Below are 22,527 nucleotides of genomic sequence, written 5' to 3' on the forward strand. Positions count from 1 at the left end.
TGCGAGATGCTTTATGTGATTACTGCAATACAAGTCCCAGTGCAGAGTTGTCCTATTAAGGTCAAAAACATAGGTGTGGTACCTGTAGCAGTGGAGCAACCCCGCGAACAAGTGCTCGCCATTTTCAGAGCAGCTCGCTATGCACAAACACTTCCCTTTTTCTCTCTTTTTTTTTTTTACTCTCCAGATCGCCTAAAAGTGTCGAAAAAAAATCTGATACGGCTCGCTGGACAGGCTGGACATTTGCATGCACAGCGCAGCTATTTCAGACATTTCGTCGCCAAAATGTTCTAGACCGATCTAAATATGGTGATTGGCATCAAGGACCCTCTCGGCTTCCACGAAGCATTTCAATCTGGCACCAAAAAAGAGAAAGTCAAGCACAGCACCAAGAAAAAGAGCCGCCATAAACCTCGATGCCGCAGCCATTTTTGTTTATTTGGATGGCGTTGCCAGCACAAGTAACGGATTCTGGAGTGGCGGTTTCATTCGCAGCGGTTGTGGCAAACAGTAGTTTCGCTTTAACTCTGTGCAAAAGTGTCAACAATGAAGAGCACCAGCTACACCACAATGGACGGCCGATCTGTTGGCAACCAGCACACTGGCGAAAAAAATCGTCGGAATGTGCACGCGATAATGAAAAGCATGTCTCAGATGAAGACGTGCGCCGCGGCTGCGCATAATCATTCACGTGAACTGCAGCGTTTGCACTCCTCGGGTGAACATTATGAACATAATTTGCCGATTCATTCACTAAAAACTTGTTGACATAGGAAGCATTTGTTTGTTTTCTTAATGCCATCGGTATTAGACAGTCGTTTCATTTGGACACTCTTTTCTGTCCCGAGAAATCCAAATTATGGAGACTTTACTGTATATACTTGGGATGTATCGCTCTCTTCAAGGTGTTTTTAGAGCTTCAAAAGAAAATGTGCTTCAGGGCCCCCTCTATGCATCTAAATACAGAAAATGCCGCAACAAAAATAGAGAAGGAATAAAACCAAATAGTATGCCATGTACAAGAATAACTTTATTGAATACTGCACAGCTATTTGTCAATTATTAAATAATAAATAAGTAAAATATTAAATAAATAAATAAATAAAATAAATAGACAATATACATAAAATAAATAAACCTAAGTAAGCACTTTGTCAATTAAAACTCATGTAAATAGTTCCCATATAAGACTTAAAATATATGAATGTAGTAAATGGCAAGAGTTGTGCCAAAGAACAGCAGCAGCGTTCATGGTAACTTATCTTCAGAATAGTTCATACATGGCAGAAGCCTGCATAGTCACACTTCCGGATAAATGTTTAAAAATGATGTATATACATATGAAGTTGTTGCACAACACCGCAGTTAAGTTTTGTAATGATAATGAATGATAAATGTAATAAAGCATGAGTGGGGTAATTAAAAAGAAAGCACAAACAATAAAATACACCTGTTTCAAACTACAGCAAATATGCACGCATGGTAAATGCAAATTTCAGAGGGGAAGATTAAAACTTTACTATTAAACACGCATGCTGTACAAGAAAGTAAGAAGAAAGCAACCACAGAGGAGTTACAAATAATACACGGTTATGGGAAATAATATCATGCAAAAATTGCACAGAGCTACACCCTGTGCTTCCTGCCAGTTTTGACGATCATTTCTCCAAGAAGTCCTTAATTCTGGCAACCAGTCAAACTAAGTATTCGGGACCAGGGTTGACCCGTGCGGCGATGCGGCATAGCTTCTCCGTCCTGCATATTTGCGGAAGTTGAAAACAGTGCAGGGCTAAAGCAATGAGCAAAACTGCAGCGCAGCTTCGATAATGAAAACACATTCGTGGACAGAGACTCCTTTTTGCCAGTTATGTCAAGTGGTGGCTAAGGAAGAGCACCAGACATGCTTCAGGTGAATCTCGCTCCCTGCGTTACTCGATGCGTGCGTTCGTTTCAGATCAATCTGCCATGCATATTGCTACGAACAGGCAACACCATGTTTGACGGGACGCTTGACATGCCGCGTGCACTACCACGCGTTATGCATGCAGCCAGTAGCTAAACTGAGCATGAAGTCTGCGATACCATTCCTTTTAAGCAGAAACTGCCGATTCCCAACGATAATAAGTATGCAGGGATTCACCCTGCAAGTATCACTGAAAATGCACCTTTCTACCACCTTGTCTTTCTTCCAGTGGAGTGTCGAGAGTCTTGAAATAAAGCTGTGAAAATTTGACGCATTCACAGAGAGTTCATTATACGAGTGTTTAACAAAGTAAGCCTAACATACTTCCTGCTAATAGCAGCATTTAACAAATGTTCGATATAACGAAGGCACTTGTGTCGCATGGGACTTCAATGTAATGAGGCTGGACTGTACACAATAGAATGCTTTATGTAAATTAGTGTGAAGAGAAAGACTGCTTGAGGCCTGCTAAAATTACCCAATTGTGTGAAAGATACAGAAGCCCCGACTTTGAGAAACCGCTATGCAAATTTGAATGGAATTGCTAGTAGTTTAGATTTCACTTACAAATGCAACTGTTGGTTTGAAGCATTAGATTAGAATTGCGCTTCGAATTATAAAATGTGCAGATAATTTACGAAGAAAATGAAATGCTAAATTTACAATTTTGCAAGTCCAAACAAAAGCTTTATAACAGTGCCCAAGGCAATTAGTATGCAGACGAAATAGCTGGTCTTGACTCAAGCTTCTAGAGAATTTTAACAGCCAATTAATGGCGCATTTCAAAACAGTGTACATACAGTGTTTGTCATAGTTAAAGGGACTGACAACGAATTTTCATGGTACACTTTTTTTACTGCAATGGAAAGCTTACCGGTCAGAGTGTTTAATCATCAAGTGCACTAACGTTGAAAATGCCATGAAACATTTTCTTTTATCAGAACTTTTAGATCTGCAGTAAGGATGTAGTCATTCACTAGAAGCATAGAGTTTCTCACTATATTACCTAGAGGGAAATCTGGCGCCACCGTAAGAGTTTCCTAAGGGGTGCTGTGCCGTCATGGGAAGAATGACGGTATATGCATCTGCAGGGCTTGTGTTGGCTGGTGTTGTAAGAGGCTTCATCAAGAATGTGGATATGGCTACACAAATAACCCGTTCTCAAAGTGAAATCTTCACAAAATGTTTTCATTCACGCATATTACATGTTCCAGTAAAGTTTACTCACCCATAATGCATAACAAAACGAAGAAAAGCAATAACATACAAACTGTCCCAAAGCGAGCGCGAATATTGTCTGTCCTCCACCTTTAGCAGCCCGCTGATACTTTACGTTTCATATAACTTTACATGCAATAACAAGATCCCATAGTTAAACAACACATGTTTTTTTGTGTAATAATAAAGCTAAAAGCTTTTTCATGCCGCTTTAGTAGAAAATCAATCACTGACAGAACGGGGCTTGCCTGGCGCGTCTTCAAGTTGTCCTGGCTCTCCGAGAACGATGCCAATCCGAAGTTACAATATACCGGCATTCCCATGCATACGACAGCGCAACAGCGCCAGATTTCCCTCTAGGTAATGTGCTGAGAAACGGACTAGAAGCATGCTGAAAACGGCACTAGGTGAGCGCGATAGCGATCATACGCCGGCATTAGTGGGAGGCAGACGATAACTGTGGCCGTGCTGTAACAAAGTACAATTTTGTTTATGAAGCCGATGTTCCTGCAACTCATGTTTTGCGAATTGTTAAACGATTTCTGAGATACGTAGCTGCGTGTTGGCTTGTCCAACTGCTGTGGTATTTAACCGGTCAAAACGAAACCAATCGGATCGAAAACGAAACGACGCCTTTACACGGGATACAGAGTTCAGCGTGTTCCCGTAGCCATGGGTGCATTTTTAATTTACAAAGCACAGAATAAAGCGCGAGTGTAACAATATGCCAACTGCAGTTTTATGCAATAACCAGTGTTTTCTACCAAGTTGACATTTAAAAATTCCCCGAGTTTTCCAGGTTTTTCCCGAGTGCTTTTGCAATATTCCCCGAGTGACTTAGAACTTTGTTTTTTGTCAAGAAGGGCTCCCTACATCATGTCACCCAATGGTGTCACTCTCTAGTAAGCATGTTAAAAAAAATAGGAGAACGTAATCCACTTTTAATAGTAAGTGGTAGTGTACATTTTATTCAAAAAGGAAACGGAAGGAAGGGGTTAGTAAAACGCACAGCGAATAAAATATCTTCAAAAGAAATAGTAAAACCCATTGCAAATCAAGTCGAGCATTCTCAAATGCGAAAAAAAAGATTCAAGCAGAATATTTTCGAATATGAGCTATTTCTGTCAACTGATAGCAAGCCAATTGGTATGAGGCCCGAACATTATAACAAGCAAGATGCTCTTGCAACAGCTGGTAAGTGAACCTCAGCTGTCCTGACATACTTTCAGCCAGCGCACAACGCCTCAGTGTTGAGTTTCACTGTTTAGAAGAGTTTTTGCTAGGATGAGGGACACCTCCATTTCGGCGTCAGCCAACACTTTGCTTTTAAGTGCAAGCTCCTTCACAAAAGCGGCGGCACGCTTCCTTTCCCGTTTATTTCTCAATGCGTAGGTGCTTTGTCTTCTCGTTCTCCTTCGGCTGCGCGTTCGACACAGACTATTTGAAGTATCCTCTTGGACAGTTGTACAGTCAGTGTACGATTTTTCGGACTCCCGAGGGACCACGAAAACGCCCAAAAATATGAATGCATGTCCTTTACAGCCCCTAAGAGCTCAAAGCGCTACAGGCACGCCCGAAAAAGCTCTGAAGGCCTGCCAGTACACTTATTAGGCATATCGGTGCTCGTACTGCGACAGCAGATGGCAGGTGCACGCGTGTATAATCATGGAATACATACTGCGTCCTGTGACAAGTGCCCCATCCCCAGCTTGTTATCCTTCACTGCGTAAATTTTCTGTATTGAGGCGAAGCTAAGTTTCGGGAACCGGCATTATGCAACGTGCCGTCCTTTCCGAGCTTCCAAGCCAATCGCGAGGACCACAAAGGCGGAGTCGATGCTATTGCTCACAGTGGTGAATTCGTTCAATGAAAAACGTGGCACAGAACGGCAAGGAGCTCATTACCGAACCTTGAAGCAGAGAGGCCTAGCATGGCCGCGGTGGTGGCTACGGCTGCCAGCGGATCTGCATGCTAGTGTGCCGGTTCGAGGCGGCGAGGTTATCGAAATGGCGGCGGTTGTGGTTTTTATTAATTCCGTTTCGGACCTGCGGTCACAACAAGAAGCCCGGATAATCTGACGGCGAAGCGTTCTTGCATCAGAAATTTAAGACGTTCTTATACATTGACCCTATGGAGTACATAGTGAGGCCGCGAAGCCGTCCGAATTATCTGGCGTCCGAAAGACGCTCGTTGGCTACTCTAGCAACTTCTCCAGCCGACGACGCGGCATCAAATGCTGTTCCTTACGATTACTCAAACTCGAGCCAGCATTACCTCGACTTTCGTTCCCTTCAAATAAAATTGCAGCCAATTTTCCCTGATAGAAAAACAAATTTCCCGAGTTTTTCCAGACTACTCAAGATCCCTGAGAATTCCCGGTTTTCCCAGTTGGTAGACATCCTGAATAACAGTGGACTTTAGTACAGTAATCTAATAGAATACATCAGAAGCACCAAGATTTCACTGCCACGTCTGGCCACTTACTGGTTTTTGAGACTCTTCGCCAGTTTAAAATTATCATTCCTAATTAAATGGCGAACAGCGTGCTGGATTCTATCACTATAAATCATGGTCATTTCATTTCCATCAACGTTCTGGCCAGTTGTCAGTCCCTTTACCACCATTATAACTGAATTGCAAGACCACGAAACACCACATGGTGTCTCCAACAACCTGAGTTGTTGACAAAGCATGAGTAAAGCTTTCTATACGCTGCCAAAAATGCACTGGAATTGTTCCTTCGTTCTTGGTTGTCTTTCGTTATTCAGATGCACAAACAACTTTTTGGTTCAGTTATACAGTTTGAACCAGGAAAGGATTAAGAAAAGTTTGCAACACTCACGCAATTACGTCATACTCGTCTGAGTACGGACGCATTGATGGCACGATCACAGCGTTCCGGTACGCGTGGGAGGTCAAGGTGGAACCAGATTAGTCGGCGAGAGGCTACAATCTGGACTGGCAGCCTGCAATAATAATAATTTAAGAAAAGGGGCGGGGGGGAGAAAAGGGAATTAGCAGATTTATACAAACTCTTAGCAGGCATACATCGGGAACAGCATCAGCTACAACAAAGCCGCTGAAGACTTGTGTGCGAGTCGAACCAAGTTATTAAGACAAGATCGCCGCCAGGCGGCGCTGCTGTGCTACCGCGAGTGCTGCCTGTACACAGTCTATGGGTGTCGCGAAACAACGGCGTAGCTCGCGCTGTCAGCTCTATGGACAGAAGTAAATGCACATAGCGTTCCAATGCGTTTGCAGCGGCACCTGTGCTTTGAGAAGCCAGAGTTTCATAATGAGCAGCAGAATACTCAGTGAAATAAGGCGTCGAGTACAGCGAGAAATTGGGCTAGCTGGTGTTAGCCGGTACCTATTAACTGTTACTAATAACCACGATAGGAGAAACCAGACAAGGACAACTAACTTTTCTTAAACCAGACAAGGACAAGAACTTTTCTTAAGGCTGTATTTATGGGGCATTCTATCTTGGGGCATTCGAAAATGGTGGATAGTAATGTCTGCAGAGGCCGTATTCTGTAACGGTTCGCTTTGCAACCGGTTCCTTTGGGCTGTTGCCATCGGTCGGCGCTTCGTTGTCGTCATCCCTGGTGGGCGGGACGACAAATTTTGTTGACGTCACACAAGTCGCCAATCATCTGGAAAGGAACCGGTTCCCTGCTACGAGAGGAACCGCGGAGAAGTGGTTCGCTCGAGGGTCGCGCGCGGTGGCGAGCATGATGTCGAGGGTTGCTAGAGCAACCGTGGCTGCCGGCTAGTCTCGCGCCAGCTGACGAGCCGGAACCTAGACGAGACGAGAGAGAGACGGCAATGGCGGCTCCTTTGGTTGTGTTGCTGGCGAGCGCCGAAAGACAACGACGCGACGAGAGGCAACGACGCGACGCGTTCGGCATGGCCGAAAAAGAGTTTCGAAGGCATTTAAGGCTCTCCAAAGACATAGTGAGACGTCTTTGCGATGAGCTGGAAAAACATCTCGGGCCTCAAAGATTTCGTGGTGTCGACACTACGATGAAAGTGATGTGCGCGCGTCGATTTTTTGCCACCGGGAGCTTTCCAGTGCGTCGGGAATGAAGAAGCGATTGCACTGTCGCAGCCTTCGGTCAGCCGGATCATTACAGCCGTCGCCAAGGCCATTACAGTTGCGGGCAAAGAAAAAGGATGGGTTAGATTCCCATCCACAGCGCAACAGAAAGCCGTCGTCAGCTGCTGGCACAACACACACGACGCCTTTGCTAGGTAGGGGTGCTCCTCGACAAATAAAACGAGTATTTCGCGCTACCTCGCTGAAACATTAGGACCCAGCCGCCTGTTTTTGTGCGACGACATCGTTTCGGTTTTGGCGCGCGAACAAGTCCGAAACGTAAACAAAGCGAGGCAAGTTGTTTGCATAACGTATGGCACACCACCTAGCGACTAAATAAGAAAACATCACAAATATAATTACAACTCCCAGCAGCCGTCTGCGCCGCAAGCTCACTTTATTACTGAAAATTATATTTGCAAGTGTTCTATACAAACCAATGTTTTTTTATCAAACCAGCAACGTCCTTCAATTGCTATACCGTCCCCCAAGTACAAACAAAAATGATGACGTGATCTTCCGGCAGACAGCCGCTCGTTGATTGGTTCCCCTCACACCGCCCCGTTCCACTCTTTCTCCGAGAGACGTAATCCAGACGTAACAGCCAAAGCGAACCGGTTCCAAAGCGAACCGCTACAGAATACATACCCAGCACTCCATCAGTTTTAAACGTAACCGAATCGATTTGCTTTACTTTTTCTTTCCGCTATTTCCCGTTGTTTGGCCCGTCTTATCGGTACGCTTCTCGCTGAGTAAATTAGGTCGATCCTGGAGACATTGTCATCAACTATCACATCGGTCACGTGGGTCGTGCGGTGGGCAGATATACTCTTTTTCGAAGGCGGTGGAGGGGGGGGGGGGGGGGGGGCTCGCAATTGACTGGACGTGGAGTGGGATAAGCAAGTATCTAGCACGTCGTTTTTCCCAGCAATCTTGGTACAATAAAATTTCGGGGGTAGGTTGAGGTCATCAGCCTACTAAGGCTAACATGAGTGGGTAATCGGGAGATGTCGACAGGGCCAGCTAACGAGGAATGGTTCCCCGCACGGTTGCACGATGCGGATAAGGCTCGATTCCGTAGCAAAGGCATACCGAGCTCGCATGACACTTTCCACCTCCACTGAGGGATTGATCGACTCCTCCAACCTTGTTAGTTCCCCCCCTCCCCTCCTTCACTCCTGGGCTTCCGTCGGAGGCCTGCGTAGCTGGGGCACAACCACAGCGAGTACCTCATGGATGGCGCAGCTGTTGTTTTGCACGATGGCAACCTGATTTTAAGTATGGAATGCCTTTAGCTGCCGTTGTCGGCGATCTTCATGTGACCTTGTACCAAAAGCCAGCGCCGTTATCCGGGCACTCAAACGAGAACACTCGGGCAAGTTGCGAGAACAAAACGAGATCCCCCACCCCACCTTTTGTACAGGACTGCATTATATACGCTAGCACACCCAAACAATATACAAAAAATATTGCTTTCGAGTTCTTCCGAATGCTTGTTTGTTCGCAATACCACTCAAGCCGTAACTTCTAGGTCGCTGAAGGTTTATTTGTAATTTTCGATAGCGATGTTCAAAAGGCCGGTACAGGGCACCTACACGTCAGTTCTGGGAAATGGAATTTGCTGCGGATCTACTGCGCTCGCCGAGCTCCGGCTTGGCGTGGCGCCGGAAGCGTCCGATGCGCTGCTTTGCCTTCATGGAGGAAGGAAAGAAATAGGAAGGAGCATTACGTCAAGCAGCCAGTGTTGGCAAGCGAACCCTCCGTGTAGCCAGCGCCTTTGCTCGGTGGCGGCCCAACACGTGACCTCTTGCGTCGAGATCTCGGAGCAAGAACCGAGATTTGCTGAGACGCTTGGTCGCGTCTCCTTCAGATGCTTTCTTTTTCTTCTAGCTGGGGAGTGCGCTCGGTCTTCCTGGTGTCTTTCACTGCCTGGCGTGCCCCCTTCAGCGGGTTTTCTTTTTCTAGCTGGGCAGCGTCCACATCATTGCACAGTATGGCGTAGTGCGGTGTGTTGCGTTGGAGTGTGCCGTTGCGAACGTGTACTACACCCATTTTATGATTGTGGCTAGCATCATCGCCAATCAATCTGCTTTGCGGTTACCATTTCATGCTTACATCTACTCTCGATTACGGGAGAGGCAGTTTTTATCTGCGGTAGCTGTTCGGGCGTGTTATTCGAAATTCGCTTTTTAAATTATGTACACGTACAAGTACTTCTAGCGTAAGTGCAATAACGGTGCGGTACTTGTGGACGAGTACTTGGTATGCGCAAGATAGCTGGACACGGGCGCGCTGCTGTGTCACTGTCACCAAATGTGCTGCTCTTTGTAAATGTGTTAGGTGCTTGCCTGAATTTCGCCTTTTATGAAGCAGAGGCAATCTTCGAAAACGCGTGCATCATGGTGCCCTTTTACGCATGATTAAGCGGGGCCATTCCATTGCGATGGTGATTTCCGCAGACCTTTCTCAGGAACTTGCATCGCGGATGAACCTCACCTTGACATTACATTCTACGCACCTTCCTTGGGCACGATGACGTCATGAAGCATGACGTCATGCGCACAGTTGATGAACTGCTGGTAATAAGAGGCAACCGGTCACACCCAGGCATCAGTGGGCACGGCAACGCTGCTGTGACGATGTCACCTGATGTACCGCTTTGTGTAGATTGGTGGCAAGGAATATGGCCCGCCGTGGTTGCTCAGTGGCTGTGGTGTTAGGCTGCTGAGCACGAGGTCGCGGGATCGAATCCCGGCTACGGCGGCCGCATTTAGATGGGGGCGAAATGCGAACACACTCGTGTACTTAGATTTAGGGGCACGTTAAAGAACCCCAGGTGGTCGAAATTTCCGGAGTCCTCCACTACGGCGTGCCTCATAATCAGAAAGTGGTTTTGGCACGTAAAACCCCATAATTTATTTTTATTTTGTAGAATGAAGAGGCCATTACTCGGTTGTGCGTGTGTAGCGTACAGAGATGGTACCGTTGCTGTGTCAGGCATAACGCAAACGTGCCTCATAATCAGAAAGTGGTTTTGGCACGTAAAACCCCATAATTTAAAAAAAATATGGCTTTCATTCTAATGATCCTTAGCTATTAGGGTTGCCGCGTCCACGGGCAATTATTGTATGGATGATTGACTTTTTATCGTTGATGAGCCAGTTGCTAACGCAATCGGGGACGTAGAAGAGAACGCTGGGCTTGTTACCGAGCAGATGTTTAAAGAAATAATTCAAAATCAGAAAGAGACATGCTGTGGAAACTTACATCGCTGCAAGAAAATCAGTATTGCATTGAGACAAAGTTGCTTCACTTACGCAACCGACTTTGCTCGATATAAAGTAAACAGCCCTGATGGAGCTCACAGCAGGTTCACAAATACTAATTTAGTGAGCCTCAGTTTTCACTAAATGCAGTGACGCTACAACCAGTCTAGCGAGGCAAGTGGACCATTTGAATAATCTCTTCAGGTGAAACAATATTCTAATTAGAGGAGTAGCAGAAGAGCACCAAAAAGTGAAGTTTGTGTGCTGCTAAGAAAAGTGAATGATGATATTTTTGGTGTTATTACGAAGGTGGAGGCAACTACAATTGAAAAAAAGGTATATGGATTGGAAAGGAATTACCCGGCAGGACACGCCCGGAAATTTTAAGAGTATCAGACTACAGGGATAAACGAAAAGTACTGAACAGTGGCACTAAACTTAGGGACTCACAGTACATCCTTAGTTAGGATTTCTCTAAAAGAGTTGCAGATATCACAAGAAACGTAGTGGACCCCTGCAGCCGAGGAAAGACGGAGGATAAAGAACATAAACTGAAAGTCAATAATCTGTAATATTGCTGGAATGAAGATAGTAACAAAAGATTCTTCTTCTAAAAATCCAAGCCATGAAAACAAAAGTACCCTTTGTGAAATGAGGCACGAACTAGGAGGCTCTATTCTGAAATCAAGCTGCCAATTTTTAATCTAACATTGAAAATCTTCTCTGCAGCACCAGTGAAGTTCTGGCGCTGTGCAAACCCCCCTACCAAGGCCCCTCCTCTAACCAGGATAAATATGTTACATTGAAACGCGTTGATGATTTTAAAATTTTATTTTCCTCGGTTTTTACTTGCGATAAAGGAGCTACACTTGATTTGTCTTGCGTTTCTGGCTCTCCTCATTTGTCCAATAGAGAAATTAGTGAAATGCGTTTTAAATTTTGTCAATGTCAAGATTAAAAAGAGCGCTGGACCGGTCGGCTTTCCGAACAAGTTCTTATACAGACATTCTGAGTGGGTATCTAAATACCATGCATTAATTTTTCAATCATCTCTGAGCGAAGGTAATTTCGCGTCAGCCTGTGAACGAGCAAAGATTGTACAAATGCATGAATGTGGCAGTGCGCCAGACATTGACAACTATTGACTCATTTCTTTTACGAGTACTTGCTTCACGTTAATGGAGCATAATATTATCAAGCACCCCCATGGCAGTCCCTTGAGAAACACAAGTTATAGTGTAGAGCTGGGTATAGGTTTCGAACGGGACTATCGGCTACAACGCAGCTTGATGAAATAATACACGGTCCCTCAAAAAAAAAAATAGTGGTCATATAGATTTTATATTCCTTGATTTTGCGAAGGCTTTTCATAGGGTCTTCCACCCAAAACACTTGTCCGAAATTGCCGCAATCTTTATAAAAATCAAAATACCAAAATGGTTGACACCATATCTGCAATGTCAAGACCAATATGCAGAGGTAAGTGGTCATAAATCTGCTTTTCTTTCGGTGAAATCTGACGTGCTTTAGGGCAGTGTATTGGTCCTCTTCTTTAGTTATTATTTATGAATGATTTGGTTAGCGGCATTGGCATTACAGTCCTACTAATATTATTTGCAGACGACTGCGTTTTATGTAACAAGGTAGACACTCTTTAGGATCAATTAAAGTTACTTAATTATTTTAATTTTTACAAATTAAGATAATTTGTAAAAATTTGGGAATAGCGCGACGAATGACAAATGACACTTCGCCAAGGAAAATCGATTTTTACGTCTATAACGAGAAAGGAAAGATGACTTGAGGTTATCAGCATAACATTGGGGATAGCAAACTGAATATAATAACTAAACATTAATACTTAGGTCTAATTTTTACTTCAGCTCTCACACGGAATACAAACATTGATGCACTGTGTAACTGTGGGAATGCAGCCTAAGACGTAATTTGCAAAATACGACACCCGAAACGAATAGCTTCGCTTATAGGACACTCATAAGGCCTATTACAGAGTATACCAAAACATTTTGGGATTTGCGCACAGTAACTAATCGCCAAAAACTAGACAGAGTACAGCGCCTAGCTTCATGTTTCATTTTTAACAAATATCGCCGCTTCCACTCTGCTGCAGATCATTGCAGGTCAGCAAGTTTGCCTACGTTAGAACCGAGAAAAACGTTCAGGAGACTAAAATTTCACTTCCGAATAATTAATAATGAACTCAAAATCAGTGCGCTGAACTTTAATTTCATCCAATTTAGAGTTGAAGACATCCACGTAGTATGCATATCTCGCCACCATTAAGATGAAACGATGCCTTTAAATACAGCTATCTCCCCGGGGTAATTAGAGAATGGAACATACTACCCGAATCAGTGGTAAGAGCTTTTTCTATGAATGGAATTTTTAGCGCTGTTTGAACCATTTATTTATCTCGATGGTGCAATTCGGTAAAACTGCAGTTTACTGATGAGTCTGTACAATTATTCATCTTCTGCTATATTCTCCCAACTATTAATGTGAACAATAAATGGTTGTTTTTGTTACTTTTACTGCCTAATATGCGCAACACACGTGCACCGCTCTTGTCTTTACTGCTATGTTCATGCTTCGTTATGTTAAATTGTATTTTACTTGAAAGTGACGCATATTATGTCTAATGTTCTGTATTAGCCCTCCCGTAATGACCCTTTCAGGGTTAACAGTATCAGTAAACGAACAAACAAACAGACAGACAAAGAAACAAACAAGCCAGCACGCAGTCGGTCTTTCTTCTGCGCATGTTGTCGTAGGTGTTTACGGAGCATTGTCTTCTCTATCACTGTTCTAAGAAGAACTTCTCTGCAGTTCCACCGCATTAACAATGCACAAAAGTTGATGCGTCGATGTTGCCGCTAAAAGTTAGTATCGTGCTGGCAGAGGCGTGTACCTCTCGTTGTTGTTGTTCCCTGGCATGCCGCAGTGGCCGGCAACCCTTTACAATCGGTTTTCACAAAATCCTGGCCACCGTAGCTATTTTATTGGAGACTGGGTAGGGGTGGAGGTCGCGTAACAGGCACGCTGTCACATTGTCAGCATGTATCTTCATAGATGTCGTATCGGCAGGCTTTTCCAGGTCATCCTGCAGCGCGTCACGGACAGCCAGCAGTTGTACCGTGAGTATGTCCGGGGGCTCTTGATCGCTAAACACATGCTCTAGGGCGCGTGTGTTTCCTCTGACGAGGCGGTGGATTTCAACTGAGTCCCACATGTCGTCAGGGGTGGTACGGAAGGCAGCGTCCACGTAAATGTAAGTGGCACTAGACCTGAACAGGCTGTCCGTGTTACCGCTTGCGTCACACTTGCACGCGCTCCGGCTGTCGGTGCGGGTTCGTAAGTTCTGACGAACATAGTGACTGAACAGATGTGGTTGGGTTTGGCATGGTGGCATCAGTGGTGCTGGCTCTGAATGTGAGTCTGTGGTTTCGCCAAGAGAGATGGTATAAGTATTACGACGTGAGAAAACGGAGACGAAGAGACGCAGATAAAAAGGATGAGCGCCGAATTTAAGATATAAAAACTGTAACCTGCTCACCAACTATAAATGCTCCCCAACTATAAAAAACGCCCGGATTTCAGAAGGAATAAAATCAGCCAGTATTAGTCGGCGCTCGTTTCGTTTATGTGTGTCTCTTTTTCTCCGTTAATTCGCAGCTAATTACTTAGAAGTATGTCTGACCAACTAGCTTAAACAAATGCTATGCTTTGTCAAGAGTGCGTAGGAGAGCGCGGCCCCGGTGCGTTGAGCGGTGACTGAGCTCGTGAGCATTGCGCCCCGATGTTCATGAATATGTTGTAGTGTAGGCAACTGTGATTAGCGTCACAAGTCGTCCAGCCACACGCGGCTGGGCAATCGGGTGACCACGCGGAGTGCTTCATTGCACAGCGCCACCCGCTGCGGGACGTGTTGTTTTGTGAATCTGCTCAAGCACTCCTATGTTGCGCGGGACTCCAGCGTAGCCAGGGCGAGTTGGCGGGCTGCCTTGGATCCAGCTGCTCCGATGCACCGCGATATTCGGCGTATCAAATAAAGTATATGGCGCCAAGTGTGGCATAACTGCGAGATTCACATGTCGGGACTACCATCTGATGTTACCTGTAGGCCAAGCATTTTAGCGTAGCCTTCGGACGCTGAATGAATGGACGCGCCCTCGAAATGTGAGACCATCTTGGGATGGCGTTCGTCGCGGCTGCTGATGGTGATGTATGTGGTCGTCTCGTGGGAGCGACTTAGTCACGTATTTTTCAGTGATACGGTCATCACGTCCAGCATTGCTTAAAGAACCACCATGGATAGATTATGTATCCTTCACAAGACGTCCAGGCCATGATGTCCTCGTTGTATATGATAAAATGTAGTTCATAGACTTCTTCGAGCTGCCAGGTCAGGCGGATCATTCCCATACCAATACATACTCAGCAGTTACTGAACATTGGGTCATTACATTCACGTTATCACATTGAAGCCTTAAAACGTTTACACGTAATTAATAACTCCACCTCTGGTTTTTCTGACAGTAATTATAACACATTTAATAACGCCAGTTGTATCCGTAGCTCCCACGCCTTGAAAGTAACAAACTATATATGCTCGTACTAACACATTCAAATATAGTTTTTTTTCACAAACAATAGAGCTTTGGAATTCTTTAACCTGGTAACATTCGTTCACTATTCCTAAAGGATATTATAGTTACGACTGGTAAGCACTTCGCTAACATATATACCGCTTCTTTTTGATCATTCATTTTTGTGTAAGTGTGTGTTTTAATGTCTAATGTATAGTAATGCATAATGTTCTCACTCCTGCCGTAGCCCTGTATTGGGCTGCAGTATATGTAAATAAAATAATAGTAAATAAAAACAGCATCGAGGAAGGGATCGCCTGCTTGCGGCATACGCCTACTGCCCTACTCTACGTCGTGTCGTAGGACCATCTGACAAAGGAAAAGAACCAGAACTGAGTCTGTTGCTCCCTAAGTATGCGATAGCATACTTAGAATGGGAAGATTATTACGTCTCGACAGCTGCTTGCTCGTGCGACACGGGCAACCTTGCACGCTATCATTTATCGAAGTGACATTTGCATGCCCACTGTTGCTCACTGGCGTACGCTGTTAAGAATGGCCGTACGGGCCAGCTTTCAGCCCGCTGCACGTGTTCCAGGCCCACCAGACAGGGATCCATTCCGAGAACTGCGGACGGCCAGCAGCCACGTGGCGCGCGATCAGCTCAGGAAATTGGTACTTGGCGGAGCCACCCGGGACAAAGTAGTTCTACGAAGCCCTCTGACGTCGGCACTGAAAGCTGGGCGGTACCGAGAACTGCGGATGACCGGCAGCCACGTGGCGCGCGGTCAGTTCAGGAATGTGGTACTCCGCCGCGCCACACCAGACGGAGCACAGTTCTACGAAGCCCTCGGTCGTTGACTCCGGAGCCTTTGTGTGTGTGGGCGTAAACGATACTGCGGAACGGCGCCCCTCTGTCGTCGGCTCCAGACCTTCGCACCTGTGTGTTTGCGTGTGTGTGGGCGTAAACGATAGTGCGGAGCGGCGGCAAGTTTACAATGCTTGGACGAACCTTCCCGACCATTCGTGCTCCCTCCACGACCGAACGATGACGTCGAACTATGACGTCAAGCGGAGAGCTTATAAGCAGCGTTTGCCGGCTGCTAGGGTGTGCTCGTGTCGTGCTCGTTGTCGGGAGCTGAGTGCTCTGTCATACTAGAAATGTACTAGTGAGCTGTGTGCCCGTAAGCTGTTCGCTGTATGTTAGTCTTGCGGGCTCCATATGGGAGTCGCGCTAGTCTGCCAATGTATGTCCTGTTTTAAATGCAAATCCTGCAATTAAAGCCTGCTCGCCTAGTCCTGTCGTCCCAAGTTCATCTCTACAGCTACGTCTGCCAAATCCTACAACTGGTGGCAGCGGTGGGATCCGACTACGGCTTCTAGATCGGCCTACGACTCGGAAACAGCAACGGCAGCTGACGGACGTTGGCACATGGTGACCGACCGGCATCCTGATCAAGTTGGAGGCGACTTGAGATTGACCACCTCTTGCAACTGACTGGATACGGCGGGGAAGGACTGGTGATATGGTGCTGCTTCAGTGGGTAAGCGTTTGGTTTTGGCTGTAAGATTTACCAGGCTTCAATTTCACTGTGTTTTTGGATTTGATTCGCTGGGATCTTTTACTTGTATTTTGATTTGCGTGGGTATCGCAACAAGTATTGTGTGACAGCAGAGCCAAAGCTTAAAGTAGCGACCATGGTCCTAATGTATTTGACGAGAGCTGACCTGTTGTGGTTGTGTGAGGAGATCGAGGTAAACGTAGATGAGGACTTGAAGGAATCAGAGATTCGTAAAACGATTCTAGAAACTAACAATGATTTGAAATTCATAGAACAAATGGGCAAACGAATTCTAAGTAAAAGACAGGAACCACTGGTGCGTGAGTGTCGTGAACGTAAGAGTGAGCGTAAGCGTGAAGAACGCGAGAATGAACGGAAGCGTGAGCTTCAAGAACTTACTCTTAAGTGTGAGCGTCACGAACGTGAGAATGAACGCGAACGTGAGTATCAGGAACGTAAGCGTGAGCGGGAGCAAAAGTATGAGAGAAAGAAGGCAGCACTGATCAAAGAGATACAGTATTGTGATCAGTTATTGGCACAGAGACAACAGCGGCTTGAGAAATCTGTAGGCTGGACGCAGCGAAAGTGGCAGGAAGTAAATAGCAGATTTTGGTCAAAAGCCGAGGAAAGTAGTAGTACCTGTGAGAGTAGCAACACGTTCACAAGTGAATTCGAAGTGCTAGCAGCTAACGAAGCCTTAGTGGCAGCAGAGGCCGTTAAAGGCCAGAGTGAGAGCGACGAGGTGCTGTGCCAACAGATGACTATAGAGACAGCTAGGCCAGCTGCGAACAAATTGGCACAGTTACCGCGCGTGTGCGTCGCATCTCGTGGTAGCGAGGTCGTTAGCGAGGTACAGAATACTACGGACTTGACAGACGCGAGCACCCATGTCGAGTCAGATCTGCGTGCAGAAGTAATGTGCCAGCTGGACGATGCAGTTGAGAGTAGTTCTCGGGGTGGCGAGCTCCGTAGCTCACGAGAGAACAACTGCATTGTTCAGGGATCGGTGTGGCTCTCCGCCAGTCTAGATAACCTAGATAGGGATGATTCAGTTGTTAATCATTCGGACTGTGCGCGTAAGACAGCGATCGATACCGACTGGCTGTGTGCAGATGCACAGCGTGAGCTGGGCAGTGCAGTAGCGGGCAGTTCGCAAGAGTGCGAGTTGCATAACTCGAGTAAAGCCTGCTGCATTGTTCCAGAGTCGGTTGAGCTGTCCGCCAGTCGAGGCAAAGTGAGAGTAGATTTAATGTAAATCACTCAAACTGTGCGGGTAAGAGACCTATCCGGGCCGACGAGATGTGTAACGGCCAGCACGAGGCACGAGATGACGGCATGAAAGAGAGTTCGAGGAGAAAGCGCCGCAGAAAGAAGCGCCCAAAAAATCGGAATGCGGTGACTAATGTAGCGCCGCCAAAGACGGCGAGAGACCCAGAAGGGCAGGGCGCGGAGAAAAGACAGGTGCGGTCGTCAGGGACGATGTTGACGCATCAAACACGTTCGAGCCACCGGTCAAAGGGGGACCGAGAAGCTTGTTCTGCACGGACGCGGAAAAAGAGCACGGGGCAGTCAAATTCCTCGTCGTTCCGTCGTTCTCTTCGAAGCTCAGCGTGCAGTACAAAGAAGCGCAAGGTGGCAAGACGAGACCAGGTGGGGAGTAGCGACGCGGTCAGTCGAGGTCATGTTGAAAGCGGGGCGCGAGGACGCAAATTGTCAGGAGACCGTAACGTCTTGGGGGAGCTGATAGTGAGTCAGCCCTTTTGTTGTTCCTCCGTAGCCAGAGTAGCTTTTAAACCGCGACCACCTCGAGTTCGGCTGAAAGTATGAGTCAGTCGTAAGCAATCGGGAACGGGAGGCCAAGAGCTTCCCTAGTAGTGTTGTTTTGTTTTATTTTTGAACATTTGCAGATTTTCGCGATTTGAGACTAGGATTTCTTTCAATAAGTAAGGTATGAGCTCTGTTTATGTTTTGTTTGAGAAGCTCGAGATTTGAAAGACGCGTTTAAAGTAAACCTGTAGTCTCGCGAGGTGTTCATTAATAAGTATATAGGCTTTCTTTTTGTGTATGCGAGAGTAACCTGAAGGTCAAGGTTATCGTTCAGAGGCCTATCGTAACGCGCGTGTGTGTTATTTAACCTTCTTTCTTTTTAAGTGTTTTTGAATTTTCTAAGGTTAAGCGCGTAGATTGTCAGTAAGTGCGTGATTTGCACTGAGAAGAGCTCTTAGGTCCATTAGCGCGTGTCCTGTGTGGACGGAAGGAAGCAGAACGTTTATGACTGGGTTGCTCGGGTGTGTCGAAGGCAGCCGTATTCTGATTTCTCTAGTACGCGTGCGAAGAGCTAGTTAGTAAAAAGACACATTTGTTCGAAGGTTCCTCTGTGATGCGTAAGTTACGCAAGTGTGGTTGTTGGTTTAAGGAATGTGTCGTGTGTGGATTAAAGGAACAAATGTGAGTGAGCGTGATAAAAACTTTGTATGATGCAAGCACGTGTTCGGAATAGGGACCTCAAACTTAGCGCGTCTGTGATGACGTACCTGTGAGTTGGCCAGACGGTTCAGTGGCAGCAGTACATGAGATAAGTACGCCACTGTGATAGGGTAGGAACAGGCTGTTCGCGAAGTTAGGCTGCTGAAGTTATGTTTGAGTATTGGTGTTTGAAAGGCTTCGGTTTAATTCTGCGTAAACCTTTACTCTTGTGCAGCGCGACGGTCGGGTTTGGTCGAACTCAGGAGGAACGTGAACACTCGCTTTGGCGGCACGAAGTTTTGGGGCAAAATTTGGGATTCCCAGTTGAGTGACTTGCATGGAAATTGTGATAGGAGGCCTGGTGGGTTAGCAGCTAATTCCGGGCGTTTGAACGCTGAGCGGTATTGTGTTGCCGGGTCGGCTCTTCTGTGCCAGTTGTTGTAGGATGGTTGAAGGCATTCTAAGTACGCAGGGGTTGCAAAGAGCAAAGCCATCGTCTTGCTCGCCAGCCATTCTCTTCCTGCCCAGCGGTTGCCAGCACTGGCCAGGCGAGATTTTCCGGGCCATGGAGGAGCTGTTAAGAATGGCCGCACGGGCCAGCTTTCAGCCCGCTGCACGTGTTCCAAGCCCACCAGACAGGGATCCATTCCGAGAACTGCGGACTGCCGGCAGCCACGTGGCGCGCGATCAGCTCAGGAAATTGGTACTTGGCGGAGCCACCCGGGACAAAGTAGTTCTACGAAGCCCTCTGACGTCGGCACTGAAAGCTGGGCGGTACCGAGAACTGCGGATGACCGGCAGCCACGTGGCGCGCGGTCAGTTCAGGAATGTGGTACTCCGCCGCGCCACACCAGACGGAGCACAGTTCTACGAAGCCCTCGGTCGTTGACTCCGGAGCCTTTGTGTGTGTGGGCGTAAACGATACTGCGGAACGGCGCCCCTCTGTCGTCGGCTCCAGACCTTCGCACCTGTGTGTTTGCGTGTGTGTGGGCGTAAACGATAGTGCGGTGCGGCGGCAAGTTTACAATGCTTGGACGAACCTTCCCGACCATTCGTGCTCCGTCCACGACCGAACGATGACGTCGAACTATGACGTCAAGCGGAGAGCTTATAAGCAGCGTTTGCCGGCTGCTAGGGTGTGCTCGTGTCGTGCTCGTTGTCGGGAGCTGAGTGCTCTGTCATACTAGAAATGTACTAGTGAGCTGTGTGCTCGTAAGCTGTTCGCTGTATGTTAGTCTTGCGGGCTCCATATGGGAGTCGCGCTAGTCTGCCAATGTATGTCCTGTTTTAAATGCAAATCCTGCAATTAAAGCCTGCTCGCCTAGTCCTGTCGTCCCAAGTTCATCTCTACAGCTACGTCTGCCAAATCCTACAGCGCTCAAGACGCCTCGAGTTTTTGCTAGATACCTCCAAAATGCCAATGTGCGTCTATAATGCTATAAAGAAATACGTAACCGATGGTGGGATCGGAGCTCGGTGTGCCAGTACAGCAGTCCAACGCTCTAGCTATTAGACCACGATCGCAGTGGAGCTTCTCTAGTGCAAACTCGCTCTTTGTGACCTCTGGCACGTGCGTCAAGTGGCATTTCCTCGCATTCTTCTCGATTGACATCTAGTGCATTCGTACGCCGTGTTAGACTACACTGCCTGGGGGATCGGCACATATATTCTGCTGGATACCTCCGAATTCGGTGAAGTCCGCCTATATTGGTATCGCAATAAAAAGCCGGACAACCCTGTTGTGTGAACACTATACTTAAGAATCAATGCACCTATGTGAAAGTCTCGGGTGGGCTGGTGGTGGGGAAATGCATTGCATAAGCGCTCAGGGCACCATCAAACACAATCAATGTATAGATTCCGACACGCTCGTGTACAACAGTATATGACGTCTGATATTTGCAAATTATTTTTTGTTTTTTGAAATTTAGGGCGCACACAGACGAAAACCGTCTTCTGTAATTCTACACACAGTGTCCAAGCGAATTTGTAGGTTTCTGCAAGAGCACTACACGCTTTCCTGGAACCCAGTAGCACATGACTGTTTTTGTTTTTTGTTCGAACCCGTTTGAATCTAAATGAACCCGTTCGGAAGCCGCGATCTCGCTCGAACCGTTATAATTTTTTATATGAAGGAAAGCCTCGAATTAACCGAAAAGTGTGAACCCGTGCTCGAAATTAAGCCGAAAATAGTGCGGCTGGACGCCCTGCATGATTGTACAATATTGCATTACTACATCCAACTATTCTTTTTGAAATATTTTTTTCACTGCTTTTTAGTAATGCTATACGTTACTCTGATAGTGCGTTCTTCCAGACAGTTCTCAGAATCGCTTTGTCCGAACAGAACGATTCTGCAATTGAACTCACGATGCCCGTGGTATCCAAGATACTCGACGACGCAGTTCTCGTAGCCGTTGTAGTAGATCGTGCCTTCATGAACGGTCGGATCTGCAAGATACGCACTTAAATGTCTTACTTTGTGGCAGCACGCTTGGTTTACACTAGTTATCATATTAAAGACATTCTTGCAAACATTTCGCGTTGGATAGCATGAAACGCGCGTTACTGTAGCTCAAGTTGAACAATTAAAGAAATAAGCCTTACACGACGTTCAACACCAGCTACGAAGAGAATACAACCACGGATCGTACATCAATACGTTTAACCTTATATTCTCGATTTGTTCTTTTTTTTGTGTGCTCATAGAGCCATTTGATTATTTACGCGTGTTATTCTGCGAAGCAAACTGATTAGGTTCTGTAATATGAATGTTTTCCTGATTCCTAGTTCGATGTGAAATAGGATTTTCTTTTGACGCAAGATATTTTTTGCAGTGGCACGATCAGAACAATAAATTTTATTAGGGCGTTTGGCCTCACTGCTTGCAACGGAGGTGGCAAAGTAACTCCAAGGAAAGCTTACAGCTGAAGTGAAGCGCCCTGCTGTTGCATACATGTAAATGAAGCTTATGGTTATGGCGACAAAACATTTTTTATCAACCCACCAACCATGCATGTATGGAAATGATGGCAAGCGGACGCTGAGCAGACGACACGGAGCAGATGAGCACATCTCGAGGGGCATTCGGCCTTCCTATTGGTTAAGAATTCGTCTACCTTCCTTAGGGCTGCAAAGAACTACCAAGATATAGTATAGGCACCACCTCGCCTCCAAAGCAGCCAGTTCACCATGCACAGACATACAGACAGAACAAGATGGTACCAAAAGCATCAGAGGAAGAAGAAACGAACACTAGGATAGGGAATCTCTCGCAACTTACTTTATTCTCATAAAAATGTGTGTAATATAAAGCTCTGCCGAACATGCAAAGAGGGTACGGGCG

This window comes from Dermacentor andersoni, chromosome 2 (genome assembly GCF_023375885.2).
Source record: "Dermacentor andersoni chromosome 2, qqDerAnde1_hic_scaffold, whole genome shotgun sequence".
Classification (NCBI taxonomy): domain Eukaryota; kingdom Metazoa; phylum Arthropoda; class Arachnida; order Ixodida; family Ixodidae; genus Dermacentor; species Dermacentor andersoni.